At 35.8% G+C, this 23,638-nt stretch overlaps 1 long non-coding RNA gene across 4 annotated transcripts; it reads right to left on the reverse strand.

Moving 5' to 3' along the window:
* Positions 1-14,406: 14,406 nt before the first annotated feature.
* Positions 14,407-16,241, reverse strand: LOC149958981 (uncharacterized). 4 transcript variants are annotated; one of them, XR_016478356.1, is made up of 7 exons: positions 16,191-16,241; positions 15,856-15,928; positions 15,692-15,783; positions 15,568-15,611; positions 15,271-15,503; positions 14,991-15,188; positions 14,407-14,897 (listed from the first exon to the last, which is right to left on the reverse strand). It is a non-coding gene; the product is annotated as an uncharacterized LOC149958981 (long non-coding RNA). The 4 variants fall into 4 exon arrangements; XR_016478353.1 differs by having other exon boundaries at positions 15,692-15,928; XR_016478354.1 differs by lacking the exon at positions 16,191-16,241 and having other exon boundaries at positions 15,271-15,341; positions 15,406-15,503; positions 15,692-15,972.
* Positions 16,242-23,638: the final 7,397 nt, after the last annotated feature.

Below are 23,638 nucleotides of genomic sequence, written 5' to 3' on the forward strand. Positions count from 1 at the left end.
TGATACATCTATTGAGATTTTGAACAGGTTTCCCACTCTTTTATAGTCCGGGATGGTTTTTAGGGGAGAGCTATTTCGGCGGACTGAAACACCGAAGTGTGAGACCTAATTACGTTAGAAATGGTTACTCAAATTTTCCGTTAACTCTTTTATTTTGAATGTCGCTAAGCCTACTTTTCGCCAAATAAGAAAAAGACAACTTTTTACAAACGGTTTTTATGCGAGAGTGCTTTTTAATTTATTTATTTCGCGTGCTGAGCGCTGCGCGCTGCACGCTTTCGCTCGTAACAAATAGATTTTTGTTATACAATACAATATTAAGATTCCACCAATCCCCTAACGGGTGATCGGAATACTTCCGCCAAGGTTGTCCCCACGTATCCCCCCGTTGGCTTGGCCGTTACACATATCTCGCCCTGATTAATCAGTTATTGTGTGTGTGCTGGTGTCTAAGGCCTCGGGTCGACACCGATGTGTGTGTATCTCAAAAAAAAAAAAAAAAAGACAGTAGGTAAAATCCTACCGAAGCCTTTGCTTTATTGAAACATTTTTGACATGACGGCTTTATTTATCGGCTGGGACACGGCCCACTGCGCATGCGCTAGCGTTCTCTCGCCCCATAGCGGCCCGCTCAATCAGCCCAAAATAGAGAATGCCATTTGTGGCCGCTACGTAGGCTGGAGCGCTATAATCTGACCCCTCTTTAACATTGAATCCTACGGAGATATGTTGTTTTTTGATTTATTATGAAAAAGATTAAGAATTAATAGGCATTTTCAAGGAAATGAAAGGTAAATCAACTCTTTTTATACGTTTTAATAACTTTTTCAAAATTTTTACGTTTGTTTTTCCCGCCGAAAATAATATTTTAAAATCACCAGATGTCAGATGCTCTCGCTACTGAGTCAGCTGTTACAGTTGACAACACGTCGATGAAAAAGACTGCTTGGATAATCACAATTAACGCTTGTAGCTAAGCCAATAGCAAATATTTTAATAACTGGGAAATGGAAAGTAAGTTATTACTTAAATATTTTCAATCCATAATATGGAGAAGTTTAAACAAAGTGTAACCCTTTAGGTTCATTTTCCCCCGTATACTTATTTTTTTTACTTTTTCTGTGTTTTATTTACTTTTGTTATTACGTTTTCCCCGCACTCTTGACCCTCTAAATTTACAGTTTTTGTTAAGTATTCGTAAAGCCCCATACGTCAAATTTCTTAGAATTCCGAGCTCTATTTAATGAAACTAATCCCAGTGTTAAATATAAATTTAATTTAATGATAAACTAAAAACTTAAATAACTTTTGAACCATACATACAAATTAATTATTGTTTATACGCCTTATAGAACTCGATCAAACCCCACGATAAAATATAACATTAAGATAATTAATTAAACCATTATCTCAATATAAATTATAAACTAAATCCCTGCCTTCGGCAACGTTAATATTAATCTCTCGCTAATGAAAAAGTTTTTCTCTCGGTCACAAGACCATGGTGCAATACATTCAGCAAACTTTCCCAGCCCAGATTTCCCTAAAACTTTCCGAACTAAACCAGTAAAGCTCCCTCAGCTTACAGCGATCCCATGAAGTCATTTCAAGTCCACAAGCTTCATATTAACTATCAGGTAGCAAGATCCCAAGAAAAGCGGACGTTTTCCAAGGTTGCCGCCATAGGGTCAAGAGGGCGCCCGGACGTTTCCGCTTCGAGACAGAAAATCGGGAACCTCGAGACTCTCTGGCATTCCCCCCCCCCCCCCGCAATCCCAAGCGAACTTTCGTAAATCGGACAACGTCACCACCGCATGACTAGACACGAGTCTTAAATACACCAATGACCTAGGTAAAATGGGAGGTCACCAGTTGCTTTTTGTTTCAACCCCGCCCCCCAATAATCCGAACAAAACCAAGAGACAGAGCCCCCAAAAGGGAGAAGTGAAGAAGTCTGCTTTTGCAAGAACGGAGAGAACTCTGATTTTGGCAGACCTCGACAGAATGGTAGAGAACGGTAGAGAACTGGAGAGAACTCAACTTTTACCAGGAAGGAAGTCCACCTGCATTATCCGGAGAAACCATGTCGAAATAAATATAAAATAATGTGCGATGAAGTCGCGCTTAAATATTAATTAACCCTCGATGCAAACCACATGATCGGAACAACGCTCCATGATTGCCTAGATGACCCACAGCCAGGACATTCCGACCGGAAGAGTATAAGCCGAGTAGTAAGAATCCGGGAAGCGTAATGCCCTCAGCACCCTCGAATCACCTGTTGATCACCCAAAATCTAGACGTTCCGAGGGAAGAAAACCAGATGACCCATGACCGAGACCGATTCCCTAGCCTAGCCGGACATTTCAGACCGAAACCCGAAGTACCTACGCCCCCGTCAGCTTGTGAAGTAAAAGAATATAGGAAGAAACCCGCAATCCGGCCGCCAAACCGTAGACGAGTAAATAAAGAGAATTAAAGAAAAGTGTGAATAAAGAAACGCGTAAACAAGCAGCCCCCAAAGACGTCCCGTTCTGTGAAGTGCGTGTGTCGGGCATCTTACGTAAACCGAGGAACGAGAAAACCCGTAAACGGAGAGACGACAACGTAGCGGAGGACACCGAAATAGATAAGTTAAATTAGAAGAAACCACCTATGGACTGTGAGAAGGATGATAAAATACGCGAAAAAGTAGATAAGTCCATAATTAAAAGGGATAATATAGCTAAATCCTAAACAAATTTGAAGAAATTTAAAAACTTACTAATAACTCGTACCGATAGGTCTTCGAGCAACGCGAAACTCGGATCAAATAGATCTATTTGATCCGAGTTTCGCGTTGCCCAAGACCTATCGGTACGAGTTATTAGTAAGTTTTTAAATTTCTTCAAATTTGTTTAGGATTTAGCTATATTATCCCTTTTAATTATGGACTTATCTACTTTTTCGCGTATTTTATCATCCTTCTCACAGTCCATAGGTGGTTTCTTCTAATTTAACTTATCGTATATACTATTCTCCACCACACTCCCCCCTTTTCGGCTTTCCGTTGCTATATGCAACGCGTTTTGAAATTTTTAATGTTTAGGCTTAGTTTCTCTTTTCGATTTGATAGTCGCCAGCCAGATTTCCCGCACGGTACTGATGAGTTCCAAATAGAACGAAACCGGTCTACCGTTGGAATTTCTGGCTATTTTATTTATTTTTAATTTAGTTTATTACTCGAAGATCTATTTGATCCGAGTTTCGCGTTGCTCGAAGACCTATCGGTACGAGTTATTAGTAAGTTTTTAAATTTCTTCAAATTTGTTTAGGATTTAGCTATATTATCCCTTTTAATTATGGACTTATCTACTTTTTCGCGTATTTTATCATCCTTCTCACAGTCCATAGGTGGTTTCTTCTAATTTAACTTATCGTATATACTATTCTCCACCACACTCCCCCCTTTTCGGCTTTCCGTTGCTATATGCAACGCGTTTTGAAATTTTTAATGTTTAGGCTTAGTTTCTCTTTTCGATTTGATAGTCGCCAGCCAGATTTCCCGCACGGTACTGATGAGTTCCAAATAGAACGAAACCGGTCTACCGTTGGAATTTCTGGCTATTTTATTTATTTTTAATTTAGTTTATTACTCGAAGATCTATTTGATCCGAGTTTCGCGTTGCTCGAAGACCTATCGGTACGAGTTATTAGTAAGTTTTTAAATTTCTTCAAATTTGTTTAGGATTTAGCTATATTATCCCTTTTAATTATGGACTTATCTACTTTTTCGCGTATTTTATCATCCTTCTCACAGTCCATAGGTGGTTTCTTCTAATTTAACTTATCGTATATACTATTCTCCACCACACTCCCCCCTTTTCGGCTTTCCGTTGCTATATGCAACGCGTTTTGAAATTTTTAATGTTTAGGCTTAGTTTCTCTTTTCGATTTGATAGTCGCCAGCCAGATTTCCCGCACGGTACTGATGAGTTCCAAATAGAACGAAACCGGTCTACCGTTGGAATTTCTGGCTATTTTATTTATTTTTAATTTAGTTTATTACTCGAAGATCTATTTGATCCGAGTTTCGCGTTGCTCGAAGACCTATCGGTACGAGTTATTAGTAAGTTTTTAAATTTCTTCAAATTTGTTTAGGATTTAGCTATATTATCCCTTTTAATTATGGACTTATCTACTTTTTCGCGTATTTTATCATCCTTCTCACAGTCCATAGGTGGTTTCTTCTAATTTAACTTATCGTATATACTATTCTCCACCACACTCCCCCCTTTTCGGCTTTCCGTTGCTATATGCAACGCGTTTTGAAATTTTTAATGTTTAGGCTTAGTTTCTCTTTTCGATTTGATAGTCGCCAGCCAGATTTCCCGCACGGTACTGATGAGTTCCAAATAGAACGAAACCGGTCTACCGTTGGAATTTCTGGCTATTTTATTTATTTTTAATTTAGTTTATTACTCGAAGATCTATTTGATCCGAGTTTCGCGTTGCTCGAAGACCTATCGGTACGAGTTATTAGTAAGTTTTTAAATTTCTTCAAATTTGTTTAGGATTTAGCTATATTATCCCTTTTAATTATGGACTTATCTACTTTTTCGCGTATTTTATCATCCTTCTCACAGTCCATAGGTGGTTTCTTCTAATTTAACTTATCGTATATACTATTCTCCACCACACTCCCCCCTTTTCGGCTTTCCGTTGCTATATGCAACGCGTTTTGAAATTTTTAATGTTTAGGCTTAGTTTCTCTTTTCGATTTGATAGTCGCCAGCCAGATTTCCCGCACGGTACTGATGAGTTCCAAATAGAACGAAACCGGTCTACCGTTGGAATTTCTGGCTATTTTATTTATTTTTAATTTAGTTTATTACTCGAAGATCTATTTGATCCGAGTTTCGCGTTGCTCGAAGACCTATCGGTACGAGTTATTAGTAAGTTTTTAAATTTCTTCAAATTTGTTTAGGATTTAGCTATATTATCCCTTTTAATTATGGACTTATCTACTTTTTCGCGTATTTTATCATCCTTCTCACAGTCCATAGGTGGTTTCTTCTAATTTAACTTATCGTATATACTATTCTCCACCACACTCCCCCCTTTTCGGCTTTCCGTTGCTATATGCAACGCGTTTTGAAATTTTTAATGTTTAGGCTTAGTTTCTCTTTTCGATTTGATAGTCGCCAGCCAGATTTCCCGCACGGTACTGATGAGTTCCAAATAGAACGAAACCGGTCTACCGTTGGAATTTCTGGCTATTTTATTTATTTTTAATTTAGTTTATTACTCGAAGATCTATTTGATCCGAGTTTCGCGTTGCTCGAAGACCTATCGGTACGAGTTATTAGTAAGTTTTTAAATTTCTTCAAATTTGTTTAGGATTTAGCTATATTATCCCTTTTAATTATGGACTTATCTACTTTTTCGCGTATTTTATCATCCTTCTCACAGTCCATAGGTGGTTTCTTCTAATTTAACTTATCGTATATACTATTCTCCACCACACTCCCCCCTTTTCGGCTTTCCGTTGCTATATGCAACGCGTTTTGAAATTTTTAATGTTTAGGCTTAGTTTCTCTTTTCGATTTGATAGTCGCCAGCCAGATTTCCCGCACGGTACTGATGAGTTCCAAATAGAACGAAACCGGTCTACCGTTGGAATTTCTGGCTATTTTATTTATTTTTAATTTAGTTTATTACTCGAAGATCTATTTGATCCGAGTTTCGCGTTGCTCGAAGACCTATCGGTACGAGTTATTAGTAAGTTTTTAAATTTCTTCAAATTTGTTTAGGATTTAGCTATATTATCCCTTTTAATTATGGACTTATCTACTTTTTCGCGTATTTTATCATCCTTCTCACAGTCCATAGGTGGTTTCTTCTAATTTAACTTATCGTATATACTATTCTCCACCACACTCCCCCCTTTTCGGCTTTCCGTTGCTATATGCAACGCGTTTTGAAATTTTTAATGTTTAGGCTTAGTTTCTCTTTTCGATTTGATAGTCGCCAGCCAGATTTCCCGCACGGTACTGATGAGTTCCAAATAGAACGAAACCGGTCTACCGTTGGAATTTCTGGCTATTTTATTTATTTTTAATTTAGTTTATTACTCGAAGATCTATTTGATCCGAGTTTCGCGTTGCTCGAAGACCTATCGGTACGAGTTATTAGTAAGTTTTTAAATTTCTTCAAATTTGTTTAGGATTTAGCTATATTATCCCTTTTAATTATGGACTTATCTACTTTTTCGCGTATTTTATCATCCTTCTCACAGTCCATAGGTGGTTTCTTCTAATTTAACTTATCGTATATACTATTCTCCACCACACTCCCCCCTTTTCGGCTTTCCGTTGCTATATGCAACGCGTTTTGAAATTTTTAATGTTTAGGCTTAGTTTCTCTTTTCGATTTGATAGTCGCCAGCCAGATTTCCCGCACGGTACTGATGAGTTCCAAATAGAACGAAACCGGTCTACCGTTGGAATTTCTGGCTATTTTATTTATTTTTAATTTAGTTTATTACTCGAAGATCTATTTGATCCGAGTTTCGCGTTGCTCGAAGACCTATCGGTACGAGTTATTAGTAAGTTTTTAAATTTCTTCAAATTTGTTTAGGATTTAGCTATATTATCCCTTTTAATTATGGACTTATCTACTTTTTCGCGTATTTTATCATCCTTCTCACAGTCCATAGGTGGTTTCTTCTAATTTAACTTATCGTATATACTATTCTCCACCACACTCCCCCCTTTTCGGCTTTCCGTTGCTATATGCAACGCGTTTTGAAATTTTTAATGTTTAGGCTTAGTTTCTCTTTTCGATTTGATAGTCGCCAGCCAGATTTCCCGCACGGTACTGATGAGTTCCAAATAGAACGAAACCGGTCTACCGTTGGAATTTCTGGCTATTTTATTTATTTTTAATTTAGTTTATTACTCGAAGATCTATTTGATCCGAGTTTCGCGTTGCTCGAAGACCTATCGGTACGAGTTATTAGTAAGTTTTTAAATTTCTTCAAATTTGTTTAGGATTTAGCTATATTATCCCTTTTAATTATGGACTTATCTACTTTTTCGCGTATTTTATCATCCTTCTCACAGTCCATAGGTGGTTTCTTCTAATTTAACTTATCGTATATACTATTCTCCACCACACTCCCCCCTTTTCGGCTTTCCGTTGCTATATGCAACGCGTTTTGAAATTTTTAATGTTTAGGCTTAGTTTCTCTTTTCGATTTGATAGTCGCCAGCCAGATTTCCCGCACGGTACTGATGAGTTCCAAATAGAACGAAACCGGTCTACCGTTGGAATTTCTGGCTATTTTATTTATTTTTAATTTAGTTTATTACTCGAAGATCTATTTGATCCGAGTTTCGCGTTGCTCGAAGACCTATCGGTACGAGTTATTAGTAAGTTTTTAAATTTCTTCAAATTTGTTTAGGATTTAGCTATATTATCCCTTTTAATTATGGACTTATCTACTTTTTCGCGTATTTTATCATCCTTCTCACAGTCCATAGGTGGTTTCTTCTAATTTAACTTATCGTATATACTATTCTCCACCACACTCCCCCCTTTTCGGCTTTCCGTTGCTATATGCAACGCGTTTTGAAATTTTTAATGTTTAGGCTTAGTTTCTCTTTTCGATTTGATAGTCGCCAGCCAGATTTCCCGCACGGTACTGATGAGTTCCAAATAGAACGAAACCGGTCTACCGTTGGAATTTCTGGCTATTTTATTTATTTTTAATTTAGTTTATTACTCGAAGATCTATTTGATCCGAGTTTCGCGTTGCTCGAAGACCTATCGGTACGAGTTATTAGTAAGTTTTTAAATTTCTTCAAATTTGTTTAGGATTTAGCTATATTATCCCTTTTAATTATGGACTTATCTACTTTTTCGCGTATTTTATCATCCTTCTCACAGTCCATAGGTGGTTTCTTCTAATTTAACTTATCGTATATACTATTCTCCACCACACTCCCCCCTTTTCGGCTTTCCGTTGCTATATGCAACGCGTTTTGAAATTTTTAATGTTTAGGCTTAGTTTCTCTTTTCGATTTGATAGTCGCCAGCCAGATTTCCCGCACGGTACTGATGAGTTCCAAATAGAACGAAACCGGTCTACCGTTGGAATTTCTGGCTATTTTATTTATTTTTAATTTAGTTTATTACTCGAAGATCTATTTGATCCGAGTTTCGCGTTGCTCGAAGACCTATCGGTACGAGTTATTAGTAAGTTTTTAAATTTCTTCAAATTTGTTTAGGATTTAGCTATATTATCCCTTTTAATTATGGACTTATCTACTTTTTCACCGAAATAGATGATGAGTAGAATTTCCATCATAAACCCCCCCCCCCCCCCCATTGTAGAGTACCCAGGGTCGAAATACGAAGTAGCCAGTGAAAGTAGAGAAAAAGTTTTAGAGAGAAAGTTTAACCCCACGCTATTGTTCGAGAAAAAGGTTTAAAGCAAGCCCCCTCGAGGTTGAGTTTATTTTGCTTCGTGTATTTATACAGTTCGGAATATATTTTTTAGTTCGCATTGTACCCTCGTTGTAGCCATTTTTGTTTAGTTTTATTGTGAGTTAACATTGCTATTGTGTAATTGTCGAATATCTAATTGTAGTTTAATTGTAGTGTTTATTATTTCGTGTAAGTGTATATTAATTTCTGTCCCCTCCGTCCTTCGAGCCCAAGATGCCTGAGAGTAGGGATATAGGAACCGATCCCATAGAAAATAGTAAGAGATAATTTCAATAACAAATTTAAGGTCAAAGAGTGTATTTTTAGTGTTTATATTCCCCTCGTATATTGGAAAAAGCTAAAAGAACCATAGTAGAAATGGCCTAACCATCACTAGAAGCAAACTAAAATCATCCCCTCAATCCCCCCGGCAAATTTTGTTAATTTGTTTTGTATTTTAGTGTTATTTATAAATTTGAGTGTTAAATAAAGATTTTGTGATTGATTAACGACAAAGGGTTTCCATTCTGAATTCGAATCTCCCCCTCTTTTTTATTTTTTTCTTTCCCCTGTATGTAACCCCCTCTCTCAGATTTAATTCACTCCACGATAAGGCCACGACTCGCATTTTGTCGCCATCTTCCCCCCGCCTTGGTGAATTAAAATCTATGAGCAAGGGTTAGGAATATTTACGTCCATCAATTGTATGACGAATTCCTTAAAAAACCTTACAAAAGTTATTATTTATCTGTTTCCAGGAATGACTGCCGTAAATGTTGTATTGGACATTTCACATTTGGAGAAACTTTATCCTTTGAGGCTTAAAACTAAGTTCTTTAAGTTTCTCGTAACAAGCTGAAATTTAACAGTGTTATATTATCAACTAAAGGTGGAATTATTTTGTCACAGATAAATTTGCAGAAGTTGAAGCATGAGTGTCATTGCAATCACACTGTAAAAGAGGACATTTAGAAAGCTTCGGCAAATTGTTACAAATTCCAGGAGTTTCTCGTAAATATGGAATCGCTCCCTCTATGAAGGTCAAAACAATTGAGATAATCAAACAAACTTCTGCTTTGGATATTTTAAACCACCTCTGTCTGATAGTTAAATTAAATCAAGGAGCGGAGAGTAGTAAATCCCAATTCGAAATTTGATTCGTTTAATCAATAAATCTAATATTTGTTTGAATTTGGTTACTTGATTTTAAGAGGCAAGAAAATGACTAAACATTATTTACATTTTTGAGGGACTACTAATTTTTAATTTCAGGTCAGTATATCCCACCCCCAAGGGTCTAGAAACGCCAGTGCATTTATAACCAAATTGTTTACAGGTTCTTTGAAAATGTCAAGCCCCACAATTGTCTGTTAAAGAGGAATTCTGTACCTTTATCTGTGTCACTAAAGTGTAAACTGCATACTACACTTGATGCTGATGTGTCATTTTTTTTGTAATTATCACGTGATGTGATATGATTTTCAGCCATCTTTCTCACAGAATTTCATCACTTTTTTAGATTTGCAATAAGGAACGCAAAAGCATTTTAATCTAGTTAAGTAAGGGTAACTAAATTGTTGAATAAAAATTATTTAATTTCTAATTACCTGTAAACTGTATTATTACGTTTCAATAGTTTGTATAATCTAGTGAATCCATTGACTTATTGATAAATGAAATTCGAAACCATATAAATATGTTGGAACTTATTCTTAAAAGGGTTTCAAACAATGTAAATCTTAGAACATGTTTATAATAAAAATGAACAAATTCCACCTAAATAAACATTTTATTTTCTTTAGAAGATTTCTGGTTATATGTATGGAAAAATGGCTACAAGACAAGGTAAAAGTTGTAAATAAAACTAACTAGGGTTAACTTTCTTGCTAAACAATTTGAAAAAAACTGAATTATAACCTAATTTTTTAAGTTATAAATGGAAACATAACTTTCAATTACAAAATAAAAATGAAAAAAATTAGCTTTAAGAATATTTAGGTACTTTTTAGCAGCACGTACTCATCAGTTGTTGAGTTTCCCACCATAGAGTATGATGTTAAATCGGTTGTAAAAAGACGCGTTTTTAGGGTTGGGACGAAGCGCTCCCGGCGGACGACGATGACACTAATCGCTAAACTTTTGATTCGCGCCAATACATGGATTTGAAATTCTTTGAGCGGGCCGCTATGGGGCGAGAGAACGCGAGCGCATGCGCAGTGGACCGTGGCTGGGAAGTTCATGAGCAACCCTGTTCCAAAGTTTGAAAATAAAATTTTTGGTCGGTACCGCCTTAAAAGTTTTAAATCTTCTCAGTGTTAATAAACGTATTATTTTTATATAAATTTGGTTGTGGTGCATTAAATTATACATAAAGAATTATTTAAAAAAATAAAATAACCATAATCTTGTGTAAATTAATTGTAATCAACATTTAAAAACTTAAGCCTTTGCACCCCTGTACGTATACGGTAATAGCTAAATTATACAACTTTCTTATATAATAATTAACCATTCTGGATCGATTAGTTTTTACATATTTAATGTTAGCTATCACATAGTACTAACTATTATTACTAAACATTTTTATTAAAGTTGATGGTTTATTTGGTTGAGCTGCTTTGAAAGGAACGGATGATTCGCTGTTTTCAAAGTACATTTTGGCCAATAAATTTTTATTATTTAGCTTTTAGGTTGTATTATTGTTCAATCTCATTCAAGGGTTCACTTAAAGGCCTAATTCATTAAGCAGTAGTTTATTTAGTCAAATTGTAACTACAAAAGTAAGTTTTGAGGTGGTCTCCTTGAAAAGTAGCGGAACGATCACTGTTTTCAAAGTACATTTTGGCCAATAACTTTTTATTATTTTGCTTTTAAGTTGTATTATTGTTCACTCTCATTCAAGGGTTTACTTAAAGCCCTAATTTATAAAGCAGTAGTTTATTTAGTGAAATTGTTACACCAAAAGTAAGTTTTGCAGTGGTGTCTTTGAAAGGAACAGATGATTCTCTGCTTTCAAAGTACATTTTGGCCAATAACTTTTTATTATTTTGCTTTTAAGTTGTATTATTGTTCAATCTCATTCAAGGGTTTACATAAAGTCCTAATTCATAAAGCAGTAGTTTATTTAGTCAAATTGTAATTTCAAAAGTAAGTTTTGGGGTGGTTCACTTTGGCCCATTACATTTTATTATTTTTCACTCTCAGTCAAGGGTTCACTTAAAGCTCAAATTTATAAAGTGATAATTTGTTGAAATGCATTAATGAATATATAGCTTTCAAAGTTAAAATAGCAGAAAATATGTATGGTTTGCAATATTTTTTTGTAATTCACAATTGTATGTATTTCCTATTTTAAATTATTAAATAAAGTTTCACTGAAAATTTTAAATTTACTGTGAATAAAATATTTTTAACATTAAATAGTAATTAACGTCCCTAAGACGTCGTTGCTGGCGCAAAATTAATCCAAAATAAAACCCCAGATGAACTATTAAAAATCCAGCTGACATCCCTAGGATCGTCCTAGAGGCCAGGGATGTCCATAGGCTCTAGACAAACCATGGACAAACCGGACATTTGGCGTCTGTGCGGTCTGTTAACGTCCGACCGACAGTGATGTCAAGTCGCCAAATTGAAATTTTCCTCACAGGGACTTAAAACTTCCCTTTTTGACAAAAATTTTCCCTAGTTTCTTTGTTAGACTTCAGAAAGTGATATTTAATACATAGCGCCTTCTAGGTAACCAATATTAAACTATAATTTATATATTTATAATTTTATATTTATCTTAATACATTTCATGGCTTTATATGTATTAGAATAATTAGCTGAACAACAGTACGTTATTACACGAAATAACGATTTTTTTACTTTTCCCCATTAGTTTAATCAACAGAGTTAGATGACTAGAAACTAGAAATTATTAGATTAATTATAATAGGCGCTTAAATAAAACATCTTCCCAGAAATTGCCAAGAAGTAATATTTCCGACAGCCAGGACTCATAAGTTATTATTTATATAGTGCTTGGTGTAATATTAGAAAGCTGGAAACTTTCTCGAACGTAACATCGGTTTTATGCTAAGCCTTAACATGCCAAAAAAGTTACCTGGTTAAAAGCAAGTTTTGTTGCATACCGTACTGCAAAAGTAATATGTTTAGTTCTAAAGGAATGAGTTTTCTTTAATAGTTGTTTAAGAAAAAATTTTTTACTTATACGAATGAGTTTTCATCTTTTTCCAAAAGATAATTTTATACGAAATGAATTAACTCTGCCTCCATGAGAAGCAGATTGCCCGGTATTATAAAAAATATTACATATAATTTTAATTATTTATACCATAAGAGGATGATAATAATAATAATATTATCTTCTTATGCTTAGTTTTAAAAACATTATATGTGTTACCTTAAAATATATTATCGAAAATAAACATTAGTATGTTCCTTATACACGTGAGCCGACGCGTTTCTTATCTGACGCAAAATTCTCATGAGGGCAAAAACGCGTCTCCAATTGACTTAAACATGACTTTGTGGCTAGCCATTCTAACCGTTTAACCGACCGACCGGAAATAGCTCCTTCCCAGAAGAATTTGGAGAGGGGAGTAGAAACCGAGTATCTTTTATTGAAGCGTCCATTGGTTATATAATTTCTCACACTGCACGCGACCACAGTCACCATTCCGTGGAGCAGACGAGTCCTCGATAATAAAACGAAAAAGTGGAAAGCAAAATTGCAGGGGTGCCAGGTTAATAGAAAACATTAAGCTTTCTTGCTAAAATTACTCTCTTTTAATATTTTCATAAAAGGACATCGCACTTCTTCTTTGGGATTTGGCTTTCAACCGAACAACTGTAACATGTTGTTAAGCTTGCTCTAAGGAGCAAAATTGTCCATTGTCATTTTTCCCTAGCTTCTATAGTTTGTCCAGTATCAGCGGTCAAAAGTGGACGAAACGTAGTGTAGTCTATTTGTTAAAATAATTCACGGCCCATCGGTTAGCGTTCTACGTTCGCGCGTCGCTAGTCCGGTCTCACTATGAAATGAGTTTTCTTGCCAAGATTCGGGATGCTTCCCAAAACAGAGCGTCGGATTTGGTTTCGTTCTGATCGCACGATGAACGAACTCAGTAAAAAAATAGTTAAATATTGAGTTTTAACAGTCGTGTGACCGTGAATTTAACCGACTGTGTGTTGGTGTCTAAGGCTCTAGCCGACACCGTACCGTGTAACTCTAAAAAAAAAACCGACTGTGTGACTATAATCAGAGAGTGTAAAGTCGCTTCGCTACAGAGAGGCGCCTCTCTTTAAAAAATGCGTGGTACGATTTTATTCGCCGAGAATGTCCACAATTCCCGGGCGTTTGATGGCGCTAGTAGTATCGCCGGCGCGCGCTAGATTAGAGTTTGAGAAGACGCAAAAAAGGAAGTGTTTTAGGTATTTTTGCAAGTTTAATTTATTTTGAAATGTCTTGTTCGGCTAAAAATTGTAAATCGAATAAAAAGGTAACCACGCGTCTGTCTTTTTTTTTTCAAGTTTCCAAGGGATAAAGACCGGTGAATACGCGTTTTAATTTAATAAGCATTAACATTTCTTAAAACTTAATAGTTCTGCAGTGGCTGCCAAATGTAAACAGTGAAAAGCTCCAAAATAAAACTACAGATTACTTGCACTTTAACCACGTATTTTGCGGTCTTCATTTCACTTACGATTGTTTTATGAATATCAAAACCAAAAACCGGCTTACACCATTAGCTACACCTACTATTTTTTTTTGGAAAATTCCAATGAAACCACGGTTTTCCCTAGGTAAACTGATGGCAAAAACATATCCCGCCATGGTCTCTTACTGCCTTATGTTAATTTATAATTAATTCAAATAGTAGCAAATATAAATGCACCTGAAGATCATATTACAACTACAATCTTGTGTAAGGTAAACGCAGCACTACAAATGCCAAATTATGCCCTCCAAAATCAATTCAACGAAGAAAATGATAATTTATATAAAATATTCACAATGATGAACACTAGCTTTAAATGAATTTTTTTTTACTGGATGAAGTCAATTCCTATGAATTTAAACCCAGAACTATATATTGAATTCTATTCCATTTAAATATATTTGTACTGAACATAATTATAGCCATTCAACTAAACATTTTGACAATAATGAAAACGATAACATTGAAGGTTTCGTCGAGGGGGTAGGCACTTGGAAAAAAATTGTACACCAGATTTCCAAATATTTCTGATATTTCCAATATTTCTTGTGGATTTCTAGGAATGTTTATTTTTATTTCTCGCTATTTGTACACCATATTTCTTAAGTGGCTACCCCCTCGGGTTTCGTAGACTTCGGTCCATATGGAAGGTCAAAATAGTACGCAAATCAGGCCCTAGTGTTCAAGGTGAATGACATAAAACTGAAATTCAAACCACCAATTGGTTACTTCCTCACAAAAGATGCTTGTCACGAACAGACTTTGAAGATATTGCTTCATGATTGTGTAACTCACCTGAAACGTATTGGCCTTATTGTCAAAGCTGTAGTCTGTGACCAAGGAACAGGCAATCAAAATTTGTTCAAAAGTATGGGGATATCAGTGGAAAAGCCATTCATTGAAATTGATCCTCCACATCTCTTGAAAAGTGTGAGGAACAATTTCAAACGGTATCCCATAATAGTGGAAGGCAATCTAGTTTCTTGGGCAGTCCTAGAACATTTTTTCAAAATAGACCAAGAAATTGGTAAGTTTCAAAGCACACATATGCTGAAACGTAAACATATCAAGTTACCAGCATTTTCTAACATGAAAGTCAGTTTAGCTGCCCAAATTTGCAGTCAAAGTGTTTCTAATTCAAATGGCCTGTTCAATGGGATTAGGAGAGTTTTAACAATTGAAAGCACATACACAGCAGAGTTCCTCTTACACATGAACGGCATTTTTGATTGCTGCAATAGCAGGACATTAAACAATGAAACACACTGTAAGAGAGCAATGACTGATAAATCCATCCACATACCAATGCTGAAAGAAAAATTGGAAAGGTTTAATACATGGTAGCTTCAGAACTGTAGGTATAAAACCTTACCTTGTATTGAAGGGTGGAAACTATCAATTCAGTCTTTGCTACTCCTATGGAATGATATAAAGGATAATTTTGGTTTTAAGTTCTTAGTAACTGGAAGAATTAGTCAAGATTTTTAGAAAACTACTTTGGTTCCATTGGCCAATAAGGAGACAATTGAGATCATCCAAATCCTCAACAATACCAGGCAGCGTACAGAGCTGCATCAGTCAATAGCCTCTTAAAACCATCAGATTCATATTGAATTGACAATTTGGATGACTTTATTTTAAACAGACTCGTTTAAAGTACCAGCTCCTGGACCATGATGAAGAATTGTCCAAATATGATAACCATTGGGTTTTGCAAGGTAAAGGACAATTCACTGACAAAGATTTAGAAATTTGCAAAGCCATTGAAAGTCCAAACCTTCTAAAAGAAAATGTTCTTAATTATATTTCAGAATATTTAATTCACCGCTGCTATTCAAAACACCAATGTTCTACCATGGTTTCGGTATATTTAATTAAGATTTGGCCAGCCCATAAAATGTTCCACTTTAGATTCCACGGATTTCTTTTGATATATTAAAAAAGTACAGTTGATAATAATGAAATGAAATAGGGAGGGATTTTTCTTGTACTTACTTTTATATTTCTTACGAAATCAACTGTTTTACTTAAATAGTTAAAATAATTCAACATCACAGCTGACTGAGCTGAATTCAACTTTAACCTACTGAGAGCAAATTTTATTTTTCTTTGATAAGCAATTTTACAGTGCTATCGCGTGTGTTCGGGAATTGCAAACACCGTCGTCTGCTTCTTCAACGCTCTCATGGGGAAAAAACGTACCACGAAATTTTAACATTACGGGGATAGGAAGAGGCGCCTCTCTGTAGCGAAGCGACTTTACACTCTCTGCTATAATCGATAAATAAGTGTTTGATTGGTTATGGTGTGACTGTAACGAAACGGTTAATCATATATATTCTGATTTCTTAAGTATATCTTTTATGGTATGTTTTATTTTATTATTGCTCATAAAATATTGTGTAATCAATAATTCCACGTACGAAAATTCATCGAATAATTATTTGCGAGAAAAGAAATAATGAAGTAGAGGTGTAAAAATCTTGGCCCGAAAACTTTATTGATAGTGAGCCCGGCCTAGCGACGCGCGAACGTAGAACGCTAACCGATGGGCCGTGAATCCTTTTAACAAATAGACAACACTAAGTTTTGTCCACTTTTGACCAGTGATACTGGACAAGCTATAAGAGCTAGAGAAAAATGGCAATGGACAATTTCGCTCCTTTGATCAAGCTTAACCACATGTTTCAATTTGAAAAACATCTGTCGAAAGCCAAATCCCATAGAAGAAGTGCGATGTCCTTAAATCAATTATTTTAAATATTGTGATTATTTAGATTAGTAACTTAACATTAAAATAAACCTAGATTTCCCTAGATTTCGCAAATTTTTAACCTGATTTCCCTTTTCCCTTTTTGGATTTTTAGGGGTAAAAATTTCCCTAGATCTGGGAAATTTCCCTCGACTAACCATCAACCGCGGTTTTGGGCCGTCCTACGGACGAAGTAAAGATCCGAGTGTGATGTCAATCGGATGTCCAAAGGACGATTTTGTGTTTGTTGGGTAGACAATGTGGGTTTGAGAAACAGCGTTGCCAGATCTGAAATTATCGTATCTAGGCCAAAAATTCTAGATTTTCCTGGAAAATTATCGTACATTTCTTTTTAGAAGTCAATTTGACATAAAACAATTATACATTGTTTAGTATAACATATTTAAAACTATTTTAAGTACCGTTAATTACATCCAATAATATAGTAAAATATAAATAAATTTTTTTATTTTCCAACTTATGGCTCTCTTTTACAATCATTAATTTTAAGCAAAATATGCCCTGTGAGGCAGAGCAAAGGGACAGCTATTAAATAAAAAATGCTTTTATCAAAGCAGTTGAAAGGTTGAATTAAGGGGGAGTCGTTGAGATCAATGAAGGCGCAGATTTTGAAAATGTTTTATGTTTAAAGAGTTTTGTTTTTGGAATTTTCAAAAGCGAAATATATTTCTAAAATAATTTCCATCGATTTTCCTCACCTTTTATATATTTTAAAAACCTTCCCTTAAATTTGAGCCTTGAAACTGTAACAGTAAACTGAGAAATTTTTAATTGTGAAGGATTACGTGTAAAATGACAGCATTTAACTTCTATATACACATATAGAGTAGTTTCACTCAAAAAGCATGGGTGACGTCGTATCACGTGACACTGAAATCACTGTATAAATACATTTATAACAGAAACTGAACTAGAAAAAGTCATAAATAAACGAGATTTGCAATAATTTTAATCAAGACGGTGTTCAAGTTAACAGAGAAACTTGGGATGTAACTATAGCTTCTATTTTCACAATCAACAGATGACATTCTCTTCCTATAGAGCCTGCAAGTGCAAAGAGAGCCGTGTGTCTTGCCCTGTGACTTAGAAAAGATAAGTCATTGTTTTTCTTCCAATAACAATAAATTCTAATAGGCCTTTCTTGAAAGAAACATGGCGTTTTAATGTAACTCTTAAGTCTCTTTTTTTACTACCAGCGCTTACTCGACTTGTGTGGAGCTTCAGATTTTCATTAGGCATGCCAAAACTGTATAAAGCTCCGTGTTGTTATGTGTAATTCTACCATGGATTAATGAGGTTAATTAATAGAGTAGTATCGCTCTGTAGCTTTGGGCTATGGTCGCCATTTTGAGGGCAGTTTTTATCTATAGGAAAAAGCATGGGGGATGTCGACATACGTCAAGCCGATATTACTCTATTCATGATTCTACTTTAATCGAAAATTAACGCCAGAAGCCCAGAAATAAGCTTTTCATTTGAAAAATATGGTGCCGTATCAACTATCAAGCAATGTAGCCTACCTCGAATTTTTCTTTTTTTCTTTCTAGATTTTGGTCATACAGCCCTATTAATTTATCCATGGCTAAATACGTGTGATTTTAAAAATTGGTTAAAATATTTCGATTAGAATAGAAAAAATTCAGAACTAAACACGCGTACTCATTTACAATTAAAAATTTCTCAGTTTACTGTTACAGTTTCAAGGCTCAAATTTAAGGGAAGGGGTTTAAAATATATAAAAGGTAAGGAAAATCGATGGAAATTATTTTAGAAATATATTTCGCTTTTGAAAATTCCAAAAACAAAACTCTTTAAACCTAAAACATTTTCAATATCTGCGCCTTCATTGATCTCAACTACTCCCCCTTAATTCAACCTTTCAACTGCTTTGATAAAAGCATTTTTTATTTAATTTTGTTATGCGTTAACGGTTGATTTGAAATTTTTATTATTTTATATATAGGGTAACTAATAACAAATAAAATGCAATCTTTTAAGCGCGCAATGTACTCTTGACGCGAGTTTTTTAATAACATCAGCGGTTATTTATCGTATCGTGGACCTACAAACTGAAGTTCTTAAGCAGTACTATGACATCTTAAATATAAACCGCGATTTACTCTATTTTTGTCATGGGGATTTGTTGGTAGTTCAGGGCAATCGCGATATAAACAACAGTATTCAAGAAACGAAAACTCGGGGGACGAAGATAATAGTTTATTTGCCACAACTATTATTCCACTTCAGTTAAAATCGGAAACCGGCCACGTTTTGTGGAATAATCCAACCCCACAATCTGTAAGATATTGAAGGCCTTTGAGACTCGTCTTCTGTAAGGAAACCACGCAGTTAATTAAAGACGAAAAGAAAAAGGTGGACGAAGAAATGAAAGCTCTCTTACCGTCAATACGAATAAAACAATTAAATAGGGGTAGGTACATTTGTTCTAATTTCAATCGTCCGAACGGTGGAACAAATGTTCGAACCGCCGAAATAACAAATGTTTCAATTGTTCGAATTGGACAACTTGTTTGTTTCATTCGTCCGAATCGGTAGCATCACTTGTCCGAATTCTGTCGCTAAATTAGTATTTCTTATTGCTTGTTTTTTTATATATGACAACCACCAATGACCAAGCAAGATCACTCATGTTAAATTCAAAATAAAATGAAATCTAAAATATTTCAATAATAAACGGATATAGGCATTATAATGTCTAATCATTTTATCCTATTATGTCCATTTTTCCTTTGGCCGATATAGTAAGTGGGATTTGCTTTGAATGTTGTGGATATTTTAAGTTGTGTTAGGTTAGGTTAGGTTAGGTTCACGTTAATGTTACTATTTTCTTATATTAACAATATCATAAGTTAATGATACCTCTAAGTAGACAAATAAGCCCTTTCAAGGTGGAATTTTTGTCCAGAAAATGTGATGTCAAATCTTGTCTCTCCGATTCCTGCGAAAATGAAAGTTTTGAAAAATATCTCGGACCCAGCGCCGCTGTGCGGTCGAGAATAAAACTATATTGGGCTGAGAGAAATAAACCAATAGCAAAAAACGTTCTTTGGCCTCTGCGGGGGTAACGAATTTTCTAAGGGAATACCGAAATTTATCTCTTTTGGGGAAGTTCAAGTTAGCCTTGCACCAAACGGGATTAAAGAAACGTCAGCTTCGGCAGTTCCAAGTCTATGTTAAGGCTACTTTGATACGCAGTACGGAGAGACATAGGTCAATTTGGACAAGCATATCCGCCATAGGCAGCATAGCCATTTGTCTACTTAGAGGTATCATTAACTTATGACAATATTTAAAAAAAAATAATTCCTAATGTTCGAAAAACGGACAAACGATTATTCGAACAAATGAAATTCGCCAGTAAAGTTAACATAAACTGAACGACTAAATCACCAACAAAAGTTGTGATAAATTTTTCGGGCAAATGAAATACGTTTTCGGACATACGATCCTGTTTTCCAGCATTCGGACATTTGTAGCACCTTTCGGACGAATGAAATTCCAACAAATGTACCCAAATCGTTAAATATGACCATCATTGATGGAAAGGTATTTAATAAGACTGAAACAAATAACTTCATCCCAAAGTCTGAAAATCTCAAATACGGAATTAGTCCCCTTCACGCGTGGATACGTTGTCTGGAGTTTTGTCTTCATCTTGGATACAGAAATTGTGACGGCCTAAGACGCTGGCGGGTGGACGGGGCCGATAAAAAGAAAATATTTGCAAAGCGTAGACTCGAAATTCAAGAGAAAATGAAGTCCCAATTAGCTCTGAGAGTTGACTTTCCAAAACCTGGTGGGTGTGGGTCTTCGAATGATGGAAATACAGCCCGAAGAGCTTTTCACGAAAGCAATCTTGTAGATTTTGCCCATATTCTAGTGTTAGAGCTCTGGATAGTGGAGCAATTGCGCGTAATTCTCGTTGCGATCTCGTGTGGTTTGCCACTAGACGATGACAAATTTGGGGATTATTGCAAAAGTTTACTTTACAAATATGTTGACAAGTACGGCTGGTACTATATGCCTGTGACTGTCCATTAGATTCTGTTCCACGGAAAAGATATAGTGAAAACGGCTACCCTGCCATTAGGAATGTTGAATGAACAGGCTGCAGAATCGAGAAACAAGTTGTATCGTTAATACAGAGAATTTCACGCGCGTAAAACTACTCGGAGACAATCTTCTGGACATTTTTAATCGGACTTTAGATTCCTCTGATCCGATTATTTCCGATCATTCTCTAATTAAATAAAAAAAATAAGAAGACAACTTCTGCCTCTAAGTGTTATTCATTTGCTAAAGGAAGCGGAGCACACTGATTCCATTTTGAAAGTAAATTTCATCCGGCAGAAAATGTTTACTACACACAAAGTCATATGAAGTAATTGAAGATGGAGCCGAATTTTCGCGATTTACCGCTAAAACCCATTTTTCTAGTAATTCAGCATTTCTCAGAGGAATTCTTAGTGTAAAAAAAATATTTTGCCGAGATTATTATAAAATATTTACTACAATATTACATACTTTTGAAATGAAAATTTTATTTATTTCCCAGATCTCTCTTTACAATGTGAACAAGTCGGCCCAGGCCGTAATATTAGTTCCACATCAGTGTATTCGAATGGGCAAAGCCATACACCCTTAGTAGACACAGGTAGGCAAACTAATACAAAGCTTTTGAGGCTTTGTGATTTCTTATCGTTGGATATATAAATTGCCACCCTAAGTGAAAGGGTGGATGCCGCCCACCATCAGGAGACCCGGGTGGGCAAACTAATATAAAAACTGCTGAGCCCATGTGATTTCCTATAGTTAGATATACTATTTACCATCCTATGTTAAAGAGAGGCCACCGCCCACCCTCAGGATACATGGGTGGGCAAACCAATTCATAAGCTGTTAAGGTCATTTATTGACTTAACTTGCAAGGTAATTTGACAAAAAGCTATATTTTAAATTTCGATCTATTTGTGGTAGAGCTATAAACGGGTAGTCTTTACGTGAACTTGTAAGTTAATATACCTAAGTTTTGCGAATGGTATACGGCAAAGATTATCGTAATAAAAATTTACCTTCATAGATATAAAACTACATATGCCCGAATGCCCCTAGTTTTTGGATGTGTATGGGAGTCCAATAATTAATAATGGCGGTACGTAATAGTGTGAAGGGAAATAGAGTCTTCAATGCTTTAACTGTTTAAGTGTACGCGTGTTCTTAATAATATAATACCTTCTCCCGATAGTGACTTCAATGTATAATTGTTTCTCTATGGTTCTATTGCTTTTATTACCCAAAAGGAAGTTCGTTAGTGTGGATTGAACTCGTAGTTTGTCTTGAACCTTTTGTTTGGTGTAACGAGTGATGAAGTTTTTTAATGTCTCTTGTTGATTTATTTAAATAAGAAAATAAGTATCTCATTGTGGGGCTTTTAGAGCATTTATAAGTACATATGGGGAAGAGGGCATTTAAAATTTTCGAGCTCGTTTATTCGAGTACTCACTTTCGAGCGAGGCATCTTAAGCGAGTATGCCCACCTACCACTGCTCACCACCCGAACATTTTAAATTTTCGAGCTCGTTTATTCGAGTACTCACTTTCGAGCGAGGCATCTTAAGCGAGTGTGCCCACCTACCACTGCTCACCACCCGAACATTTAAAATTTTCGAGCTCGTTTATTCGAGTACTCACTTTCGAGCGAGGCATCTTAAGCGAGTGTGCCCACCTACCACTGCTCACCACCCGAACATTTAAAATTTTCGAGCTCGTTTATTCGATTACTCACTTTCGAGCGAGGCATCTTAAGCGAGTGTGCCCACCACCCACCACCCGACGCGAAGTTTGAGGTTCACTTGACCTTAAATTTCGGAAAATATACGTAAAATAAGGCGTAAAAACGGACGAGAATTTCGACAACTTAACTAGCCAACTCCTCCCGTGCCGCTAAAACTAACGAGAATACAGTAGAAGTTCCGAACAAATTTTAGGAAGCTTCCAGTAGCCAAGAGCGTAAAGGCGTCATTGGTCGGAGTTTTTGACTGTGAGTTCGAATCCCGGTTTCGCCAAAACCTCAATTTATTTTCGCAGCGCCATCTGCCGTGTCGTTGCTTTCCACACCAAACAAACAAACACACAAACACACAACACTTAACGACAATCCGTTTATAGCAATAGTCCCACTTCGATATATATATATCTCGATGTGGAACTAAAAAGCGCAGTTTTTAACCATTTTTTCGGATATGCTTTTAGACGCAAAAATTTAAACACGAAAAGACCGCCGCTGCGCACGACGTGATGCGCAGTGGATCGCCTTTTTTCCCCTCTTCGAAATTCGCGTCGTAGCCATGGCGACAATGTTTAACGCGTTTGTCAGATGGCGCGTACATCGCGATTCCACCCTAATGTCAGCCTTCTAGCTCACCTGTTTCCCTTGGGATTGACGGAAAGGGCAGTGCTTCTAGTCTAATTTTTATTTCTATGTCCCGGACTGGCGAATAGTTTTGGCTCTCCTTCGCGGATTATACGGGTGCCATTCATTAGCCGCTACAACAAAATACCTACCTATTTTGCGTAAAAAACGGTAGCCATTTGTCTTGGTCGATTTCGCCGCAGTTTTTAATTTAATAAAATTCGAATTTAATCTACA

Source organism: Leiobunum rupestre, chromosome 2 (genome assembly GCF_980474605.1).
Source record: "Leiobunum rupestre chromosome 2, qqLeiRupe1.1.hap1, whole genome shotgun sequence".
NCBI classification, from domain to species: Eukaryota; Metazoa; Arthropoda; class Arachnida; order Opiliones; family Sclerosomatidae; genus Leiobunum; species Leiobunum rupestre.